Source organism: Lichenostomus cassidix, chromosome 4, assembly GCF_008360975.1.
Source record: "Lichenostomus cassidix isolate B80296 chromosome 4, HeHo_3.0, whole genome shotgun sequence".
Lineage (NCBI taxonomy): Eukaryota > Metazoa > Chordata > Aves > Passeriformes > Meliphagidae > Lichenostomus > Lichenostomus cassidix.
The window spans coordinates 29,938,764-29,960,155 of record NC_139484.1 but is presented as its reverse complement, the minus strand read 5'-3'; the positions used below and the strand labels follow the sequence as shown (position 1 = coordinate 29,960,155).

Sequence of the window (21,392 nt, the reverse complement as noted above, 5' to 3'; positions counted from 1 at the left end):
TTTTTTACCAGTATTTCAACTGAAATATTGGAAGAAGCTAGAATATGGCTTTTTACTGTGTGGTTTTTTAAATTAATTATTAACACAAAGTTGAGTTCAAGTGTTTAATTTGTACAGCACATAAAGAAAAGAAACCTATACTATTGTTTTAAGTTTCATTTTGAGTTCTAACTTTTGCATCAAGTTTATGGGCTTCATAGAATATCCTGAGTTGGAAGGAACCCACAAGGATCACTAAAGTTCAGCTCCTGCCTCTGCACAGGACAACTTCAAGACTCACACCATGTGCCTGAGAGCATTGTCCAAATGCTTCTTGAACTCTGTCAGTGGTCACCCAGGTGCTGTGACCACTTCTCTGGGGAGCTGTTCCAGTGTCCAACCACCGTGTGGGTGAAGAACTTTTTCTAATATCCAACCCAAACCTCCCCTGACACAACTTCAGGTCATTCCCTCGGGTCCTGTCACTGGTCACCAGACAGAAGAGATCAGAGATTGCGTTCCTCTGTGAGAATGCTGAAGACCTCAGTGAGGTTTTCCCTGAGTCTCCTCCAGGCTGAACAGACCAAGTGACCTCAGCCGCTCCTCATATGGCTTCCCAGCAAAGGAAGGGTTGGTCTCTGATGGCAAATTTTTGTGCCTTACATGATGGAAGTTACTGCTCTAAAGCAGATAATATTTTAGAAAGAATGTTTTTCATATAACTTTTCCATATGCTACCATATCAAGACAGAGAAAATGAGAATCAAAGACAGGATCTGAAAACAAAGGGAACAAATCAAAAGTGTCTGTGGCAATATAAAAAGGAGCAAAAGCAAGATGTTAGTGCAATTAATTTGCCACTTACTAGAGGGGAGGTGGGGGATAAAAGGCAAAAGAAGAAAAAAAAATAAAGGAAGACCTGTTAGGTCTTGATCTCTGAGAATCCCACTAAGCAAAGAAACCCACAAAATGCTAAGCAGGAAATTATTTTTTTGAAAATTTGCTTACAGCACTGTTATTGCAGAAAACACTGCTGACTGGCTGAATTCTCTCCTCAGATATTTATGCCCTTGTTTTTGACAATATATTTATAATTTGTCTTGGATAATGGGTAAATAATTTTGCAGGGAAATCCTCTTGATTTTTAAAAGTGATCATCTGCAATCTCCTCCTTGTCCTCTTCTACTTACACTCAATTCTAATTCCAATCTTTACATGTTCGTATAGTTTTACTCTGAAATAAAAATGTGAAAAATACACATACATTTATCTGTCAGATCTTACCTGAAATGAAAGGTTCAGAGATGTAAGGTTTAGCAGGCAGATGAAGATGTCAAAATAAATCTGTTTAATTAAACACAAGAAATGAGGAAAAATAATTACTTATTATTGTTTGTATTTAATTAGAGCATTTTTGGTAGAACATGTCTCTACTCAAAATATTGTACATGTATAATTGATTGAACTTGGACAATTAACAGAAATATTTTTTGCCACTCCCTAAGAAAAAAGTTTTACTGTGAGATGACTTTACCATTGACATTTGGTCCCAGGCTCATGGAATCCAAATTTTAGATAAACACTGCTCCACAAAAAGGAATCTGAACAATTTGTTCATACACAAAATTATTTTGTTGACTTAGGTAGGAGCTTGTCACTAACATTTAAAAAAAATTCATGCCTGTTTTTAAAAGCTGACAAAGACCATTTTTTTTCATATGCAAACCCCGGGTGTTCTTTCCAGAGTTACCTGAAAGCTGCACTTTAGCAGAATAAACCAGGGGTTTTTGGCTCATCTTCTTTCACACCTTATCAAAACCATTTATATTAGAACAGTAATGGATGATGTGCTCGCACTTTACCAGGTATTTTCATTACTTTAAGACAGCCAAGGCTCCAGGAAAAAAAAATCCAAATATGATTAATGATACAGCAGATTCCTGTAATAGTGGTAAAGTATGCAGCCATCTAAAACCACACAGGAACAGTTTTGCAATGGTGAACTGCCAAGGAGATTAATTTCTCTATACCATTAACTCAGTGCCACATGTGATTCTCAGTGTCACATATGAAATTCCTTTGATCCTAGCTGGAGTCAGCTCCTACTCTGGGTACAATCCATCCCCCTGTAAACAAGTCCATCTCTTTTCAGACATGCCTACGTGGTCAGATGTGAAGATGAATGACTTTGCTCAGGCTTCTCACAGTCCTACACGGCTGCCAGAAGAAAACTGGCTTCTATCCCAGTCTCTCAAAATATATGCGAACCCACTTCAGATTGTGTGGATTTGACTTAATAGATGTACCTCAACTCCTCCTTTGTCAAGTTAAAGTGCCACCAAATCAATAGTTTCAACTTCTGCCACAATTCTATCACTGCAGAATGCTGAGGAACTTCTTTTATTCAAACCTCATTCCATCATATGTAATAATCCATTGAAAGGGATTTCAGGCTGCCAACTCCCTGAGTTCAAAACCCACCATCTGAGGAACTATAGCAATTTCCATGAGGGAAAATGTCCACTTGTATTTTAACGTTGTACTCCACATAATAGTAATAATACAACACAATTTCCCAAAAAGGAGTTTTGCAAGTAATTCATGTTTTCAAAACATGCTCAGAATACAAAATCCCAGGTAAATATGTAAAGTACTAAGTAGTTTAAATAGTACTAAAAGGTATGCTATTCCCTTCTGTCCAGTCACCATCTGAGAATATAAGATGCAAACAGTGAGCTTAAAAACTTCTAATTCAAAATGCAACATATTTTCTGGAGAATAAATGGAAATGGGTACATAAGGACTGAAATGATAACACAAGCAGCAATTTATAGTATGCAAAAATTGCAGCCCCAGATGTTTTCAGTGCCAAAAGGCTGAATTTTGTTTAAATGGACATAAACAATGTGATTCTCCTTACAAGTCACAAGTTTTCCTAGTTCAGGCTTTATTCCCCAAGTGGATATTAATGCAGAAAAACCTCTTTATTTCACATATACATTTTCTACTGTCATTGAGAGATATCCCACTCCTGGGTACCTGTGACCTTTCTCACATTATAAAGAGAAAGGAATATTCAGAACATTATAAAATGAGAGAAAAAGCAGCATAATATAGACACCAGTGAGAACAATGCTCTTGGCAAATAGGAATAATGAAGGAATCACCTAACATGGAAACTTCACTGCATGTTCTCAGAGCAGAGTAATAGCAGAAAAAAATTCAAAGACCAAGCTATAGCTGAACTACGGACAGGCAGACAAGTACCAAGATTACATGAAAGAAGAAATGCATGATCTCCTAACTGAAAACTGCCATAAGGCATCAGAACAACTCACAGAGTTCACAGCATCCTGCTTGTCAATCTCTTCCTGAAGGCACTGCAGAGAACTACAGGCTGCAATGTGAATAATTTTTTCTGCCACCTTCCAGCTTCCTCTAACAGGATGGCAGCTCCACTGCATGACCAAACATCATCTTGCCATGGCATCAACATCCCTCTAATCTTGTGATGGTAGATAACTACATTTAAATCACTCAGTAATGACAGTTGAAAGGACTCTATGAAGCCTGCCTTAGTCAAAAATTGAGAAAAAGGAAAAAAAAGAAAGCCATGTGCATGTTGTCTACAGGCACCTCACAGGTTAAAGGAAACTGGTTCATTAATTGGTCTCGAGCATTATTATATCTGCAAAGGCAGAGGATATTGCAATGGAACTTTTCAACTATCAGAGAGACACTAGACTATTTGCTTTTAATGCAATACACGTACAGGGCAATAAATACCACTATCAAAAAACATTAGAGCAACTTGTGTGGAAAATTCCTTGTGATATCATTACAAGCCATATGTTTGAATTTAATGGCAAATTAAGTTGCATCTGAAGTAAATATAATCAACAGAACTTTAGGATAAGTATAAATTACTGAACATGTCATAGTGTCATGTACAATACACTCTTTTGCTTAGTACCTGAGATTGTTCAACTTAACTGGAAGCTGAACAAGAAACAGAAAAATTAGTTTAGTATCATCACAAGAATCATTCAGGTTCATAAACTGAGAGAGCAGCAAATGGTTTAATACAGATTTTTAGGACTGACAATATCTTTTTTATTTACATTACTTCATTAGTTTCCAGAAAAGGATGTATGGAACATCTGGTAGGAGCATAAAGGGCTGTAATGCTTTCTATGGAGCCAGGCCTTACGTGACAAATCACCACAGTAGCTCCAAGAGGCACAGAATCAGAAAGCAGAGACTAAGCTGCACCCTCACACTGAATGGAAAATGCCTGCAGAGCTCAAGGAGAACATGGGTCAGTAGGTCTCTGTGAATTAGAAAGACCAGGCAGCATTCTTACATTAGCTAATTAGGAGAAAATTTGCCTGGAAAGATGAATGCTAAGAAGATTTGAAGTCATAAAGGGAAGTGCTCTACCTCATGTTAGACTTAAAACTCCAGATTCATCCAATTTGCACTAGTCCATAATACCAGACATAGAGGTCATCAGCAGAAAAAACTGATGTGGCTGTTAGACACAGAACAGTGACTTACAGTCACTGCAAATTCAATCAGACACCAAACATTCAGTCACATAACTTGAGTATTGACCACTGCAGACTCTCAAGACACATTTTTTTCCCATTTGGAACGAATATATGCACCTATCCACTGAAAGGGGACTTCAATGAAAACTTCACACTTTTGACATCTGAGTGAAGTTCACTGTCCCACTACTTATGGCAATGACTGAATTTAAACCATTAGATTAATTTTCAGTTAATTGCACAGATATTAAGAGCAAACACAGTAAGACTGACTGCTCTTACTTTTTTGAGAGCTCAAGACAAGTAACTACTAAGTCCTATTTCAGCAATGTTTGAAAAGCATTTTCATGTTAAACGAAAGTTCAATACCATACTGGATAGCAATATCATCCATAGTACAATAGAATGTAAAATTTCCGCTAAGTGTCCTGAACATCACAAAACCTAAATTTAAACCCCTATTTTCAACTTATTTGCATTTCAAAAAGCTTTGAGGAGTACAGATATTCAAAAACATAGTTATCCTAGGCAATTAGGGAAATTATGTTAGCACTATGGAACCATAATATTTCCATTCATCTCTTCCACTTTCATAGAACCATAGAAGGAAAAACATGTTTCATTATCACACTGGATGTGCTGTCTACACTATGTGCTTCATTCACTAGTTTTCAGAAGAATATTTTCATGTCTGATAAATAGCATTTCTGGGTAAATTTTACAGCTGTGTGTCAGACAGAAACAATAAAAAGGCGTGTTCACACTGGATTATTATCCAATTTGAGCACACATTCAAGACTTAAGCATTTATAAATGATGTGCTTAGTTGCAATTACAGATACTATATGGCTCCTGTATATTTACCTTGTCAAATCTTTTCAAAGATCAAGTGTAATCCATCATTCTTTTTTTTATCCTCTAAGTGCATTCATCTGCAACATCCAAGGGAGATCAGCTATTCCCTTTGTATTCCAGTTTGTCTCAGACTGTTATTCTCTTGTGTATCTTCTTCCTTTTCATGCATCACCAAAAAACTTTGTTTGTAAAATACCAGAAATATTACTATAATTTGAATAACAATTAGAAATTTCCTCCTCGTAAGATTTGCGATATTACCTGAAATTGCTGTTCTATGGCAGGAGATCATCTGGTTTGCAAAATGTCTATTATTCATCTTATACCAGCTTGCCCATCACTCAGTGGCTTTAACATGCTGGTGATGTGTGAAATTACATATATAAGTTTGCTAAAAATATTTGTCAACATGTAAGAAACATCAGATGTACCAGAACGCAAATTTAGGGATCAAACTGAGTAAAATATTCTGTTTACCTAAATGGATTTTAAAAGAATGGTTTTGCCAACCCTATTTACTTCTTTACACTGTGCTAAGAGAATTCAGTGTTTATTATCTTCCTTTTATTTTTACCCCATAGAACTCAGTAGCACAGATCCTCCTTCCTGCAAAATCTCTGTATTTTCTATATGTTCATCTCTGCATTATGTGTCATAAAAGTAAGAAATAAATACATGTGGTCCAGAAAAAAAATGCTGTTCCCAGTTGTATTTAAGCAGCACCCAAGTACTCAAACTGGAAAAAACTTCCTTTACACTAGACACATGATAAAAAGGTAGCAGTACCACTCCTCTTCTTCACTCCCACAAAATAACTATCCCACTTTTGAAAATCCAGGAACAGGGATTGATTAAAAGACAATTAAGACACTGAGGGCTAAGGCATGTAATTCAGTTGCCCCAATTCAACAAGCGGTCATGCACCAAGCGAACACAGTAATAGCCACCACATTTAAAATAATTACACGTTTAGGAGAATTTAGTGCACAATGACAGAAAGAAACACAGGTATCTTGCAGATGACACGGCAGCCTGAGAAACTGAAAAGATGAGATTTTTGAAAAATATCTGTAATCCCTGAAAGAAAAGCAATTCTATAAAGCTCAGATTGCTAAATTAATGTTTCTTTCAAACATGGATCTTCAGTAACTTCATACTGAAAATGCCACAACACAAAGTCAGCTATTGGCTCTCCATCATCTTATATCCATCTATAAATATGACACACACTGACACAGCAAACACATGAGTTTTGACCCAACTTGCAGATATATGTTTGCTTCTAGAAAGGTCATTCATTTATTTACACCGGAGACCACCATTCTGGTTTTACAAGTAAAATAGATGCTTTTCAAATCAGCCTAATGATTTGTTCACCCTGGAGAGGCAAAACTTTGGCCTCAGTGGTAAACAACACTTTATCAAGTTGTCCAATTATTCTTTCCATTTAGTAGGCAAATGGGAATTAGTTCAAAGTCATAGTACTAGTTATCTGTATAAATAATTTGGTACACATATTTAGGATGTCCGTGATGGGCTTCAGAGAAAAGACACACACACACAAATACATTTAAAATTCAAAACCAACACAGATTTTTGTACTCTCTAGACCTCCAGACAAGTTGAAATTAAATTAGTATCCTAATACATGTAGCCACACAATTAAATGGGTGCAAATATCACTCTGTAAGGTTATCGATGGCAAAAATATTATTTTTTAAAATGGTCATAACACCAAAAATTAATGTTACTTAATAGATATTTAAAACAGGGGATGAAGCCTTTAGAAAATTATTATAGAGGTCATAATCTTATATGTGTCTGAGAATGAAAAATCCAGTTTTAAGCCTCACTGTCAAGGGACAGAGAATTTATGGTAGCATCATAAAGCAAATGATAAGCCATTTCCTTCTCTTAATTCTATATTCCAACCTGCCTTATTGTGATCCTTTCAGAGAGTAATTCTTGACTGCAATACCAAGATGGTATTAAAGATTAAGTTAGTTTGCAGCACCATTGTACTACTTCTGTCTATCACAATAGATTCTAGTTTGGCTTACCACTATTTATCTGAATTTATTCATAAACAATAGAATAGAAATATAAACACATTCAATGCTATATTACAAAGAGCTTGTACTAAGAAAGAGACAAGTTTACCACATATATATATATATATATATATATAAACACCAGTCATTCAGTGTTGTTTCACTCTAAGGGAAACCCAAGGTGTTAGTAAATCCCCCACAGCATCTGTTACAAAAAACAACCTGAGTTACCCTCACCTTCAGGGGCAGGTTGTAACAGTGCTCCATTCAGAAACCTCTCCAGTGTTTAAAACTTTATTAAATTAAATAAAATGAAACAAACGGAAACCTGTTAGGTTTTATTAATTAACAGGAAATGTCAAAATTATGAACAGTAATTACTTGAAATTTGTGATTGTTTACTTGCCTATTTCAAATTACTTTTAAGGAAACATTAAGTGCAAGTGAAAGATAGATTGCCTCCTGGAGATGTAGCTCACTTTAAATGCCAGTGACTTCATTTAAGATACAGAAAGAAGACACAGTGGTTTAATGAGAAAATGATAGGCTTTTTTTCTTCCATTTCTATCTAGCATTTGAAATAATATCATGAAAAAATATTAAAATTTGTATTTGAAATCTTCAAAAGAACTGAAGAGTTGTACATGTAGCTTCTGAACAGATTTACATTGGGTGCTTCAATCTTTTTCAAGTCCCTTGAATATTTGAGACTCTCTCTAAAACAAGTCTATCACTAGAACCACAGGCAAAGATCCTTCTAAGGTGTCATGCATTTAAAGTATTTTTAGGAGATGATTTGGAGCTATTTCCTAAACCTGATTTCAATCATAATAGTATTAGCATATGATTTCCACTATATTGGCTGACAATATTTGACATTTAACTGCTAAAATAGTTCAATATAGACAGTTTTCAAAGCATTAATATATAATCTTGCGTATATCTTAATAGCTGGGCACAGAGAGTAGCATAGAGTATACAGATGAGACTGCCATGAAACAGACTTTGAGCTTGAGTTGTCAGAAGGTGATATCAAATCACCTTTTAACTCTATCCGTGAGAAACTTAGTTCCTTTGGTCTTCCATTTTATGGCTACTGACAGATTTGCAGTGTTAACCATGTGATTTTGGGAAGCATGTTATGTGAATACACTAGACAGTATACACATCAAAAAAATATGTGTATGTCTAGTATTAAAAATCTTTCCACAAAGAGGTTATCAAGAAAAAGGAAAGTATACAAAAGTTTCCAGCTTGCACAAAGCAGTGTAATTCCAATGAGGTTTTTGCACCATTTATAGAAACCTCAGGAAAACTAAGCACAGCAGGGATCTGTGTTGTCTAGTTACATGACCAGAATATGACACAGTAGCAGTAATGCCATGAGCTTTGAAGTGACCACATTGTTACAGCAAAATACCATCTGGTATTTTCCCCTGTTTCTCCATAAATGACCTTTACATGCTGAAGCTGCTCTAATAACCTATTCTCAAAAGGTGAAAACACTAAGCAGATGTGGGTCAAAATGAATTGTTTATATGGCATAGACTCGAGACAGGCAAATTAGAGTTTTAAAGGTATTTTCCCCTACTAAGACTGCTATATTGTGAAGTAAATAAGCAGTATTAAAAAAATCCCAAACAGAACAAACAGACAAAAATCCACCATGAACCAAAACATATAAGCTGTGTATCTATAAAAAGGTATGAAATTAAGTTCTTGGAATCAAAACTTGGAGATCTCAAAACACCAGGTATTTCTTAGAGAATCTTCTGACCCACAAGATACATGCCACTAAACAAGATGAAGCTTTTACAAAGCAGTAGGAAAGGAAATTGTAAATTTTAAATTCCTCACCTGGATATGGATTTTATAATGTTAAAAGCCGAGATTCACATTTCTAAGCCATACTTCTGTTCCCATTATCATCAACTGCAGTATTGTGTGAGGGTTGCATTTCTTTCTTTTAAAAAGCAGAGTTCTATAGCTGCTGCATTATTCACACCAACAGGACTAGTTTTGTTACATTTGCCTAGAAGCAAACCAGAGTAGGGATAAATATTTGGCTGACAGTCAGAACACCTAAATTTTGGTCATCAGTGGTTTTGACAACCACTGCTGTTAGACAAGGTCACTTGTACTCTTTTTTACTCTCCTCAATTATTAAAACTCTCCAATGGTTATCTCTCCAAATAAGGAATCAAATATACGAAAGAAACTAAAAATACACTAGGCATCTTGCAAATGTAGCAAAGTAGTCTTTTAAAAAATACTTTTTTTTTTCTACACAATTAAATCACTTACAATTATATCTGTACCTATAAAGATAACAAGACCTTTCATGTGTTTCAGTTTGAATATCATCCAAAATAAGTAAGTAATGAATAAGTGAGGTTTTCAACTGCTTGGTGCCCACTTAGGCTAAATAAATTCTCCTTTTCATTTTTTTTCCTTTTCTCCCCCCTCAGAATCTTGTGAGGATTTTTCTCCTGACTTACAGAGTTTTCCCATCTCTCTCTGGAAGCTGTAAGGTGCTATAGCTAAAGTTTTAGGAAGGGGAGGTCTCACCAGATAACAGGCAATTGCTGTTGCTAAAAGTGGCACTCATTCCCCCAACCCACTCTATGTTAAATTGGCTCAGCAACCTCATGAAATTTCACCTTAAAAGGACAATTAATCCTTTGACCCAATAAAGTTGAGCCCTTAATCCATTCCATATCACTTCAGGAACTCAATTACATTGAACTGTTCAATGAACTGTGATCCTAGTCTTTCTTCATTATAACTCCTTTTCAGTTAATTTATAGTGAAATATTTGGACAGATTGTTACAATTATCTACCTTCTACTATCAGGAGCTTTTTCTGCTTCCCTATGAATGATTCCTTACATTCATAGTTATTTACCCAGCAAATTTTACCTTATGCTTGTGAAACTAGTCCTTCAACTTTAATATTCTGCCTATAATTGTAATGAAATCACTTGCTCTTATTTTTACAGTGGTTTTAATTTCAATGCTGAGAATTAATTCTTGATTTAGTAAGCTATGTAAACTCAAGCTAAGTTTTAAGCATCTGTACCCACAGATTTGGGGCATTTTTGTTTAACTTTACCCCTCAGACAACATCAAGTAAAAAGCAAGAAATTTACTCCACAATAAAACTAATCTATTCCTACCAGCCTCAGAAAACAAAACAACACTTTACTGGGACTAGAACAAAAAAAAAAAAAAAAAAAAAAATCAAACTGGAAGAACATATAATTTCAACATGTCTTAGCCCACATGGAGTTTTCTTGCATTAATAATGCATTCATTTATCTACCACAATACCATGGAGACTTCTGGTCATTTAGTCTCACTCAAATGAATGTGACAATACCTGCATTTGTCTCAGTCTTGGTGGTTTCTTGTTTCACTTCGTTTTCAGTGGTAGTCAAAGGACAAAAGAGTACAACAAAGCAGCATTCCTTACAGACACGTCTCAGAGCTATTCTTGAATACTGAAAAAAAAAGTAACTTAGCTGTCCTGGCTTATATTGTTCTAGGGAGAACTGCTGCTAAATCTTTTGATATGGGATAAGTCAGAACTGTTTAGTGAATAACTACTGCCATCTACTTATCTTTTTTAATGTCACTTTGACACTTTCCATGTTATTGAGATCACATGAAGCTGCACAGCCCCGAAGACATTAATGGGAAATTTCTTTTATTTCCTTCTACAATGTTAGCATGATGTTTTATAATAGGTAAATCTGTATTAATCCTTTCTGTGGATAATGAGAAGGCAGTGTGAGTAGTTCTAATAAACTCTATCACAGCAGCAATATTTTTATACTATCTTGCTTCAGTGATTCGTGTCAAACCAGGTCTGTGTTTCTCACTTGAATAAATAACTAAGGGAAAGACATGAGATAGAAATGTAGAGTAATTGATAATTTTCTCTGAGGACAGAAGTAACCTTTGGAAAATTGAGAGTGTCTATGTGTTTCAGCATACTTATTAATGAATGCTCATTAATTGAATCCCTCTAGAAATGAGAGTGAATAGTATGTTCAAAAAGTAGCCAATGTTTCAAAGTTATTCAAGTTAGTAAAGGCAAAGAAAACTAATTTTTAACAAGCAAAAAAACAAATTTAATTTTTAAATTGTTTTAAAATCACTTTTAAAGGTTATTGATAAGAGAGACTTTTCTGATCTCAAACCCAGAATCTTGTCACTTCCAATAAAAGCATAATACGCTCAGAATCTTATAGTTCTGAATTTAGACTCAAGCTATAATTTCATTCTTCCATTCCAAATGCTACCTTTTAGGAGGCAGTGGTGTGGCCCTCTATACTAGGGAGTGTTTTAATTTCCTAGAGCCAATGATGATGACAGGGTTGAGGATTTATAGACCAAAGGATACAAAGGATAAGGTACTTAATGCCTTGTTTACCTCAGTTTTAATAGCAATACCAATTGTTCTCTAGGTACTCACCCCACTTTTCTAGCTATGCCTGCTGGACAAACCTTGACTTTCCCACAGCTTCAAAAAAAAAAAGCATGATGCAGAAGGATTGAGAAATTTAGAAAAAATGTGGCCAAAACAGAAGAAAACATGGCCCTGATAAGTCAGTACCCAGCAAAGCAAAATGGTGATTAAACCACATAACAAAGGCAAACCACTTATGAAGTTTTGAGCTGGAAGAAAGAAGGCGTCATGGTCAGTGTATGCATGTCACATTGCCTGAGTCACAAAATGATGAATTGTAGGAATGCTGAAACTATGAGAATATAGTGTCTGGGGAAAAACCTCTTTCCCTAGCTGTGTATGCTTCATTCATTCTCTTCTTTACTCCATTTGCTCTGCTGTCTCACGTCTGTGATGTATCAAGGCAATAGAGAATCAGCCATGAGCGAGGATGTGAAGATCATTTGAAGACCAGGCACAAAAACAAGCCCAGGGGAATGAGTTTTCTGACAAACCACACAAACTAGAGAGAATGTTGACTAGCTCTGCTCTGTTCACTCAAAAGTTGTTCTAGAAACCCCTTTCCAAAGCAGCAGAAAACTACAGCTTATTGCCTCGATGTGGATTACTCTGCATGCACTGACATGTATTTCCATCTGCTGTTTTATTATTCATTGCGTCAACTGTGTTATCATAAGTTGTTTGTGGACTATTAAGCAGGACAGAACTGGCTAAGAGGTGCACTATTACCCAGCTTAGCTGGGTTTATGAGGAGGCACCAGAGTGATTTGGAGATTATATGCATGTTCAGATCCTAGTGTGCTGTTCTAAATACAGAGAAAAACAGTCATAAAGAAATCTGTTTGCAGGTTTCAGAAGCAGGGGAAAAAACAGTAACTAGGAAATGACACCTGAAATGGCTCATTCTCAAGACCTGCAATGTCTGCTGTACAGACTCTGAAGTGTATTCTAACATCAAGATGTTGCCTTCCAGTGCTACCTGTGAATAATTTGTGACACACATTGAACCTATTCATATACAAAGATCTTGTGAAGGAGAGAGGATTGTCTATATTGAAGTACCTCAATTGATGAAAACTTACAATATGTAACACCAACAGGACTGGGAGGTATCTCTAAATAAAACAGTAAACTTGCTGTCTAATAAATTTGATTTTGAAAGGTATTCATGTTCTTTTATAGTCTATTACTATTATTATTTTGAATTACAGTATATATTGTCAGAAATGGGCATTTCAAAAGTACACTTTCAGCAGTACTAGATTATCTTTCATAAAACTCACTGGCAAAACCTTAACACTTTTTGTAGAAGTAGTATAACAACAGCTCTAAGATTAATCCTATTTTCTGAACCACTCTCTTTTATTCATTTTGTTATTATTGCTTCTTTGTTTTCTCTTGGCTGAAATTAAGCATTCACTGATGAAATATATTAACTGTATTAGAAGTCTCACAGTTAATTTATCAAAGAAAATGGTCCAGGAATCATAGCAGATAGGAATTAAAGCACTTGTTTTGTCCTTAACTGTGCCTGAAGGCAAAAATCAGCTTGACAGGTCTACAAGCAATCACTTCTTAAAGGTTTTCAAAGTGGAAACTCCAAACTATTACAGGCAATTTATTTCAGTTCTTTATTATCATCACCCTTAGCAAGTTTCCAATAATACGTAGTAGAAAACTTCCTTGCTGAAATCTGGACTGTTTAATTCTTTCCTGATCTTACCTCACCATGATGAACAGTTCCCTTCAATATCCCTTCTGCCTTTTATGTATTTGAAAAAAATAGCATTCTCTGAAAGCCTTTTTTCTCTTCTCTTTAGGTTAGATAAGCCCAGTTGGCTCAGTTCTTCCTTCTAGGAAAAATTCTAATATCTTTCTCCTCTTTCATTGAAATGTCTTCACTTTTCAAGGCATAGTCTATTGGTGTAGTATATTCTGTATCTCTAGCCAGCTTGGAGAGAGGTTATATGGCTCAGCATATGAAATTCACCTGATCTCTAATTTTGTGTAATAGATTCTAAAATACTGTGCATAAAATGGGTCTACCCATGCTCAAAGTAATCCTACATGTTCTCAGTCAGTGAATGGCACTGATAAAACCATAAACTCAAGATCCTTTCTCTTAGATCAAAACTGAGATGTCATATGGTTCAGTAAGAAATGCCAGTTACAGGGGTTTATATGTCAATATATTGATAATTGTCACCTTGATCTGCAGTTTACAGGTACAGTTCTGCAAATACTAGCAATTTGACAATAGAAGTGCAAATACTAGCAGTTTGACATTACATTTAAGGGGCTACAAATAATTCTAAGTGTCCTACTATTGAACATATACAGAACAGAAATAGAAAGGAACATTAAGCTCTGCATGCTGATAGGCTCCTCTTCTGTTACTACGGAAACAACAGTGGTCCTCAAAATAGGCAAGGCACTTCACCCTCCAGCCAGGTAACTTTTAAAATTGTGTTTGGTTTTTACTAGCTGGATAATGGAAACTCAACCCTCAAACAAAATTAAGTTTATGGGTGCTCTAAAGTATACAAAATACAAAATAAATTTGCACACATAACAACAATGATTTCTAAAAAGGGGGGGAAATGGGATCTGAATGGTCTTTTTAAATTTTACTTATTAGTTTAAATCAGTTGGAGAGACGTGATTATATTTCACCACTAACTTGTCATTTTGCAATTTCTCCCTGATGTACTTTTCAAGTTTGTATCAATCTATTTGTTCCACAACAGGAGCTTTTTTAGACTTAGTCATTAAAATAACCCATTCCTAATTGACCACCACTAATTTGGGGCAAAATCTTGTAGAAATACCTGATTAGTATTCTGAAGCTGAAATGCAAGTGTCTTCTGCCTTTGGCTAGATGAAACTTCAACTTTCCTTCCACGATGGTGGAGGGATTCAGATTCAATACAATTTGATATAATTCTAAACCACACAATCAATTTATCCAAAATACTTACCAGATGCTACACAAACTTCTTAAAAGAGTCTAAAAAATATTGCATCCAGTTAGAACCATAGTTAATGCACTACACATTTATTCAATTTTAAGAGATTAAAAAACCTAATTCTTTTAGTTCTTGATTGTTAACAGAAAAGCAATTTATTAAATTCCCTTTCAAAATTAAAAGTGAGTTTTGTCTGAGGAAGGATATTTTAAATCCTGAGTAAGATGGAGATTTGATGTATTCTGGTTAATTTTTTTTATAAAAAGAAAGGTGAAGAATATGTTAATGACTCTAGTGGCAAGAAAGCTCTATATGATTGCTCAGTCACAATATATGAAAAAAGAATAAAGACTGATGTTTGCAGAGAATTACCCACTTATTTTAAATCAATATAAACCAAATACACTTTTAATCATTGATAAAATATTTAAGATCTCCACATTAATTCAGCTCTCTTAAGCATTTCATTTCTAAGATAACAACAGCTAACTAAAATGCTTTGGGCTTTTCTTTTTTTTGTGTACCAGTCCTGCAAACCCAGCACAGCATGTGCACCACTCTTACATGGCACATCTCTTTCAAGTTTTATAGACAGTCAGCAGCAAATTAAGATCACAAAACCTATATTCTCGCTGCTTTCTCCTCTTTATTACAGGCACATTAATCCTAAAATTCTTTCAACAGTAATTTATGCTTACCCAGCAAAACCATTACGTGCCTGTACTACAGATATGTAAAAAATGCTGTCTTTGCCATGGGAATTGAATTGATAGCACTTGGCATGGGACAGGACAGGCACAGGACAGGGACTGGGCAGGAACTCAGCACCCCCAGCCCCTCCTGCCTGCCCAGTGCAGCTCTGCCTGCTCTGCCTGCTGCTGCTGCTGCAACTCACAGAGCACAAGATCAGCCTCGGCAAGGCTGCTCCTGCTCCCAGGCACACCACTGGCCAAAGCCAGAAGCAGGTTTTGAATTGGCTTCTAAAGGGCTCTGTGTTTGATGATATCTACTCCTAATGCTGTCTCTCAGTGGCAAAAATACCTCTGACTTCAGGAAGGGAAGCACTGGGTCAGTTGTGAGCTCTCGGGCAAATTTCATTCTGTCAGCCAGCAGACTGGATGTAAGCAGCTGAAAGATAGAATGCTTCTGAATTTTATATAGACCAAGTTCCTGTGTTTTTCTTATGGATGAGATTAATGCCTTAAACAGGCACAATATTCATTAGCACCTTCTGCAGACAGAAAAAATAAAAGAAAAATCATGAAAGAAGGTTATACAGGGAATTTTTCCAAGGTTAGAAATATGGATATTTGCAGTTTTGTGTTTAATCCACTCAGGATGAAGTAAAATTAGCAGTTGTTAAAAATCCAGGCAAAAATATACTCTAATTTCTGAGCTTATCCAAATCTATGGATACAATTCTCAAACCCATCCTGATACTGTAAGCTCATATATCTGATTCACAATATGCTTGTTAGGTAGTATACACATCCCAAAATGTGATTCTTTCTCTAAACTCCGTAACCTTTTGATTTATTTTAGACACAGAACAGAGAGTTTTGTTTGGCTTGGACTACTCATGCCATCATTTAGCCACTGGCCTGAGACTTTGTCTTCACAGCCAACTGCAATCTACAAAGCCCTGCTGCCACCAATCATCTGGTGAAGTTGATTGAAATTCCATACAGACAGTGAGATACAGCAAGTGGAGGAAAAAAGCTGATCAGTAAGAAATAATTGAAACATTTCAAGGAGAATTTTTTTTTTAAGAAATGACAGCACAGATGTGGGCACACTACAGAAAGCAAGGCTAATAATTCATAAAGATGGTTTTGCCTTTCAGAGAGATGCTGTTTAGTTTATTATATAATGTTATGCCCTAGGAAAAATCATAGTGAAAGAAATTGCCAAAAATACTAATTAAATATTGTCAAACCCTAAGATAGAATTTTTTTTAAAAATATATCCCAAGACAAAGCTAGCAAAAGGCAGACAAAAACCAAGGAATCAGAATTTTTTTAAGCTGAAGAATGACAAAGACAACTTAAATGAATCTGTGGACCTGAAAAAGAAAAATCAGCCAGATGCAGAACTTAAGAGAACAGAGGTTGGATATTTACACTTACTTTACATCACCTTTAATATTCAACAGTTAAAAGTATATTTATAATAGCAAAAAGCCATTTATATGTTAGTCCTCAACCCTAACATTTATCAGTAACCTATGTATGCTTCCAGGTTATAAAGTATGTTCCAGTGTGGTTTTTTCCTAAAGTAACTCATAATAGAGCAGGAGGAAATAAGCATTATGTAAACTAGCCAATATAACAGCTAAAGATTATAACTTACAGGCAAGAAAAGGTTTGTTTTGATAAATTTTTGAAAGGGAGTAGAAGAAGCAGGAATATGTGAGCCTTCAAATTCCAGTTGCCATAGCAACTGGTGGTATTTTTAGCCATCATAACAACTTTAACAATTGTAGAGAATATCAGTGCTGCTCTCTCCAAATATCAGTGCTGATCTTTCCCTGTTTTTCCAAATAGAAGTCCATATGTCACTGCAGCACACAAAATTCTAAATAGCGTTTTCCACACAAAAAATAACTTGCATGATGTATTGCCAGCTTTGCCTTCCCTTGCAGGGAAAAAATAATACAATTATTAATACAATTATAGAAGAATTAGGACTAAGTCTTAAAACTTAAAATGGCATTCACTCCTTTTTTAACCAGTTAGGCATTTAATTTTTTTTCTCCTTCTCTAGGTATTGGTAGCCATAATTTTTTTCAATTCTATGTCCTTTTAGGACACATGTGCTTCAGTCCCTTTTGTTTCCTCCCCACCATACAGCTCACAATAATTTTCCAAGTCCAAATCTCTTTTACACAAAGAAGTCACTTAGAAGAAGGCAATTCAAATCACAACCCAAAATTTCCCAATAATTTTCTCAACTATGCATCACACAGGAAACACTCTTCATCCTTTATGGAAAATCTTATGGAAGACAAGATATTTTTTAGATTTGTTTCAACTTCCTTCCTGTTTCTAGTCCTTCCTATCAGGCAGAAATCCTGATTGCAAACACCTGCAGAGCAGGGCAAAGACAGTTGCTTACAGCAGTTTATTACTTCCATATATGTGAAATGTATGTTAAGTTATGGCTTAACATATCGACCTCTGTCAAATACCAGCTCACGTCATTACTACCATTTTTCAAATCCTAAAGTCAGGACCTGGGTTCTAGTTTCATTTACTACTTCGTTTTAGTGGTTTCTTCTTTTCCACATGTTTTGAAACAGTATTTATACAAGACGTTTATAGCTTTAAGCACTAAATAGATAGCAACCACAGGGAATCAAAGATTAAACACTACAATGATTTGCATGTGCTGTTAGCTTGTATGAAGACACAATAAAATTGTACCTAGTAAGTCTGCCAATGCATTGTGAGATCTCATGATCCCAGTCAGAAGTATCACCATTTTTTTTCCAGGTGGTGTTGATCTATTTATTTGGGACAAATATAAGCCATCCCAGGCAAACATAAAATGCACCTCTTCAAGGAAACATAACAACACAGCACAAAACGTTCTGCTTTTATGTCTTATCTTTTCAGCTCAGTCATATTTAAAGATCTCTTCAAGACAGATTAGAAAAACAGATACAGTGGAAAGGATTTTATGCCCAAGACAACAATCATTAGCATTAAAAAGAAAAATCTATAAATGTAAAGGTTTCAAAACAAAACTCTGAAGAAAAAAACCCCTAAATTTCCATAAATGCCCCACTTTTGGTTTTTTAAGTAAGAGAATAAATAAAAGTTCTATCTGTTACAGAAAAAAAACATTCACAGCTGATTGCCAAACTCACATTTATCAGAGCAGCATGAATCAAAGCAGGTTGTTTTGTCTTGCTTTCACTGAATTTTTGTTAAGACTTTATTTTTCCCTTAGTTGTCATGGAAATATGTGCAGAAGAAATTAAAGCAGATAAAGCACTGCTAACAAAAAATTAAGTTGTTCCTACTCAGGCTGTGCTGATTAATGCTTTCTGAGATACTTAGGAGACTGTGGTATTCATATATCATTTTATACTAATTTAAAAGTATGTTTTATGACACTAAAGCTTTATACAGCCAATTGTCCAGCTACTATGGAAATGTTTATTAGCTTTCCCAGAATTCAACAAGGCATTTCACATTTAGCATTTTTCAACATTTGCAATGACAGTGATAGAGAAAAAAGAGAGGAGGGACAAAATAAACAGAGAAAGAGTAGGAAGAAGAAAGCACAAGCTCACTGTTTCTATTTGTAAAATTTAGCATTTTTATATATAAATATTATTCCCTTCCAGTATGATTTTTTTCAGAAAAGGTCAAGGAACCTACTCATACTCCTATAATGAAAAGACCCCAGAATCTCCTTTCTTACAGCAAGTTCTTTCTGCTGGACCTGTGAAAAATTGAATGAAGATACATATCTATAAACGGATAGATATAGATATACATATATCTAATTTTACGGCTGTAAAAAAAAGGAGACGATTGGAACACCTAAAGAGTTTAAATAGTTGTGGTACAAAATTTGTCTTCATCGTGCTGTACTAGACCTCTCCTAGGAGCTGCCACAAGCTGGAGTATCCCACCTTCATCGACAGTGTTAAATTGCCTCTCCCAAATGCCAAATAATTGCCAGGTTACCCGATAACCACACCCGTGTCTCTCAGGAAAGCTCTGGAGCATTTACTGTGTATACATCACGCAACCTGTGCTTTTTCTTCCACCTCTGCTATGCCAATCTCTACAGAATAATGATGCTAAAAGCTTGAACTCACCCCACCTTTGGCAGTTCTAGGTGTATTTTAGGTAGGATTACCTAACATCTTCTACATGGTATGATACATGGATGTTGGTAATTAAGGGAATATTCTGAAAAATGCCACAACTTGGAACAGCTGCAGCCTGACAAAAGGTAAAGGTGCACAAGGATGTCATGACATGGGCTAAATGATGTGGGATAATGAGAGACTCAGTTGTTTCTAGATGGGAACTGTCCCAGCTGAATGGAAACTTCAGGCTTTTAATCCTAGCATATCACAAGTGACATCCATGAGGTGGAAATTATAATAGCAGATATGCCCTGAGGGGCACTGCCCAAGGACCTGCAAAAGCAGATGGAAACAGGGAAACCTTTGTTTGGGTCCTTTAAGATCAGAACAGCCAGCAGGGCTGCCTGTCATATCCAAATTCAGCACACAGGAGTTTGAAGCTGGGATTGATGGTTGGTATTTTGAATGGCTCGTTAGGCAGATGAACTCTATAACTTTCTACACTGTTAATGTGGCATTTTCCTGGTCAGCAGCCCCTCATTAGTAAGCAGCACCCTTACAAGTTCCACTCCACCAGAGCACCTGAACACTTGAAATCAGACAAGAAAGCAACTTCAGTTGAAAATGTCATGTTCCAGAATTAAAGCAAAAGCAATATTAATCAAAGCCTAAATATCAACATTCTAACTAAAGGTGGGGGTTGGGATAACTATGTTCTTTTCAGGTTATTCACAACATTTGTACTGATTGCAGCATAATTTTTATACATGTAAAACTACATCCAATGTACTTTTCAACTACCCACAATATCAGTAGAAACCCTATTCCCAGTATAATAATGGTCTCTTAGTAATGAATATGTACACATGAAAATAGATAAGAAATTGTTAAAATTATTATCTACTAAATCATCTGTAACGTGATTTGAAACTCACTAAATCAGCTTTGGATCAAACACATTTTCTTATTGTTTTAGAGTAAAACAGTTTCTGAAATTGAAACATGCAAGCCATATCTGAAAGATTAATTTGAATTTTCTATTCTTTTATCAAATAAAGAAAAAACTCAACACCCTGCTGGTTACTGAAGACTGCAGGTACAAGAGTCTCTCCAGGTGGGTATTATCATGGAGGGAAATGAGTGGATAATGATGGAATTGGTAAGAGTCATAATTACAGGATGCTAATAGTTGGCATTTTAATTATTTGCATTTAATTGAGAAGACAGTTGGAGTTCAGGGTTGCATAAGTACATCAGTGGCATAGGTACTTTTAATTATACACTCATCATGCACCTTTCCACAATAGATTGTGCTCACAAACACCATCCAGAGCATTTCAGAGTTCAAGGAGGATACAGCTGGAGACACTTGCAACTTACCACTAAGAAGATGTTGTCATCACTGATCCAAAGTTTGGTTTATGTTCTTAACACTGGTTTTAAGAGTTACAGAATCACAGAATCAATTAGATTGGAAAAGACCTCTGAGATCATTGAGCTCAACCTATGACTGAACTTGTCGACCAGACCATGGCACTGAGTGTCACATCCAGGGTTTTGTTAAACACCTCCAGGGACGGTGACTTCCCCACCTCCCTGGGCAGCCAATATCTAATCACCCTTTTTGCGAAGAAATTCTTCCTAATGTCCAACCTAAACCTCTCTTGGTGGAGCTTTAGATTATGTGCTCTCATC

The 21,392-nt window shown here is 35.7% G+C and overlaps 1 long non-coding RNA gene across 1 annotated transcript in view; it reads right to left on the bottom strand.

The window, feature by feature from the left end:
- The window catches only part of LOC146438188 (uncharacterized), a 77,527-nt gene that overhangs the window by 6,728 nt on the left and 49,407 nt on the right, over positions 1–21,392 (bottom strand). Inside the window, exon 2 of the long non-coding RNA XR_014852030.1 lies at positions 1,264–1,323. This is a non-coding gene — a long non-coding RNA (uncharacterized LOC146438188). The remainder of the gene's footprint in view (positions 1–1,263; positions 1,324–21,392) is intronic.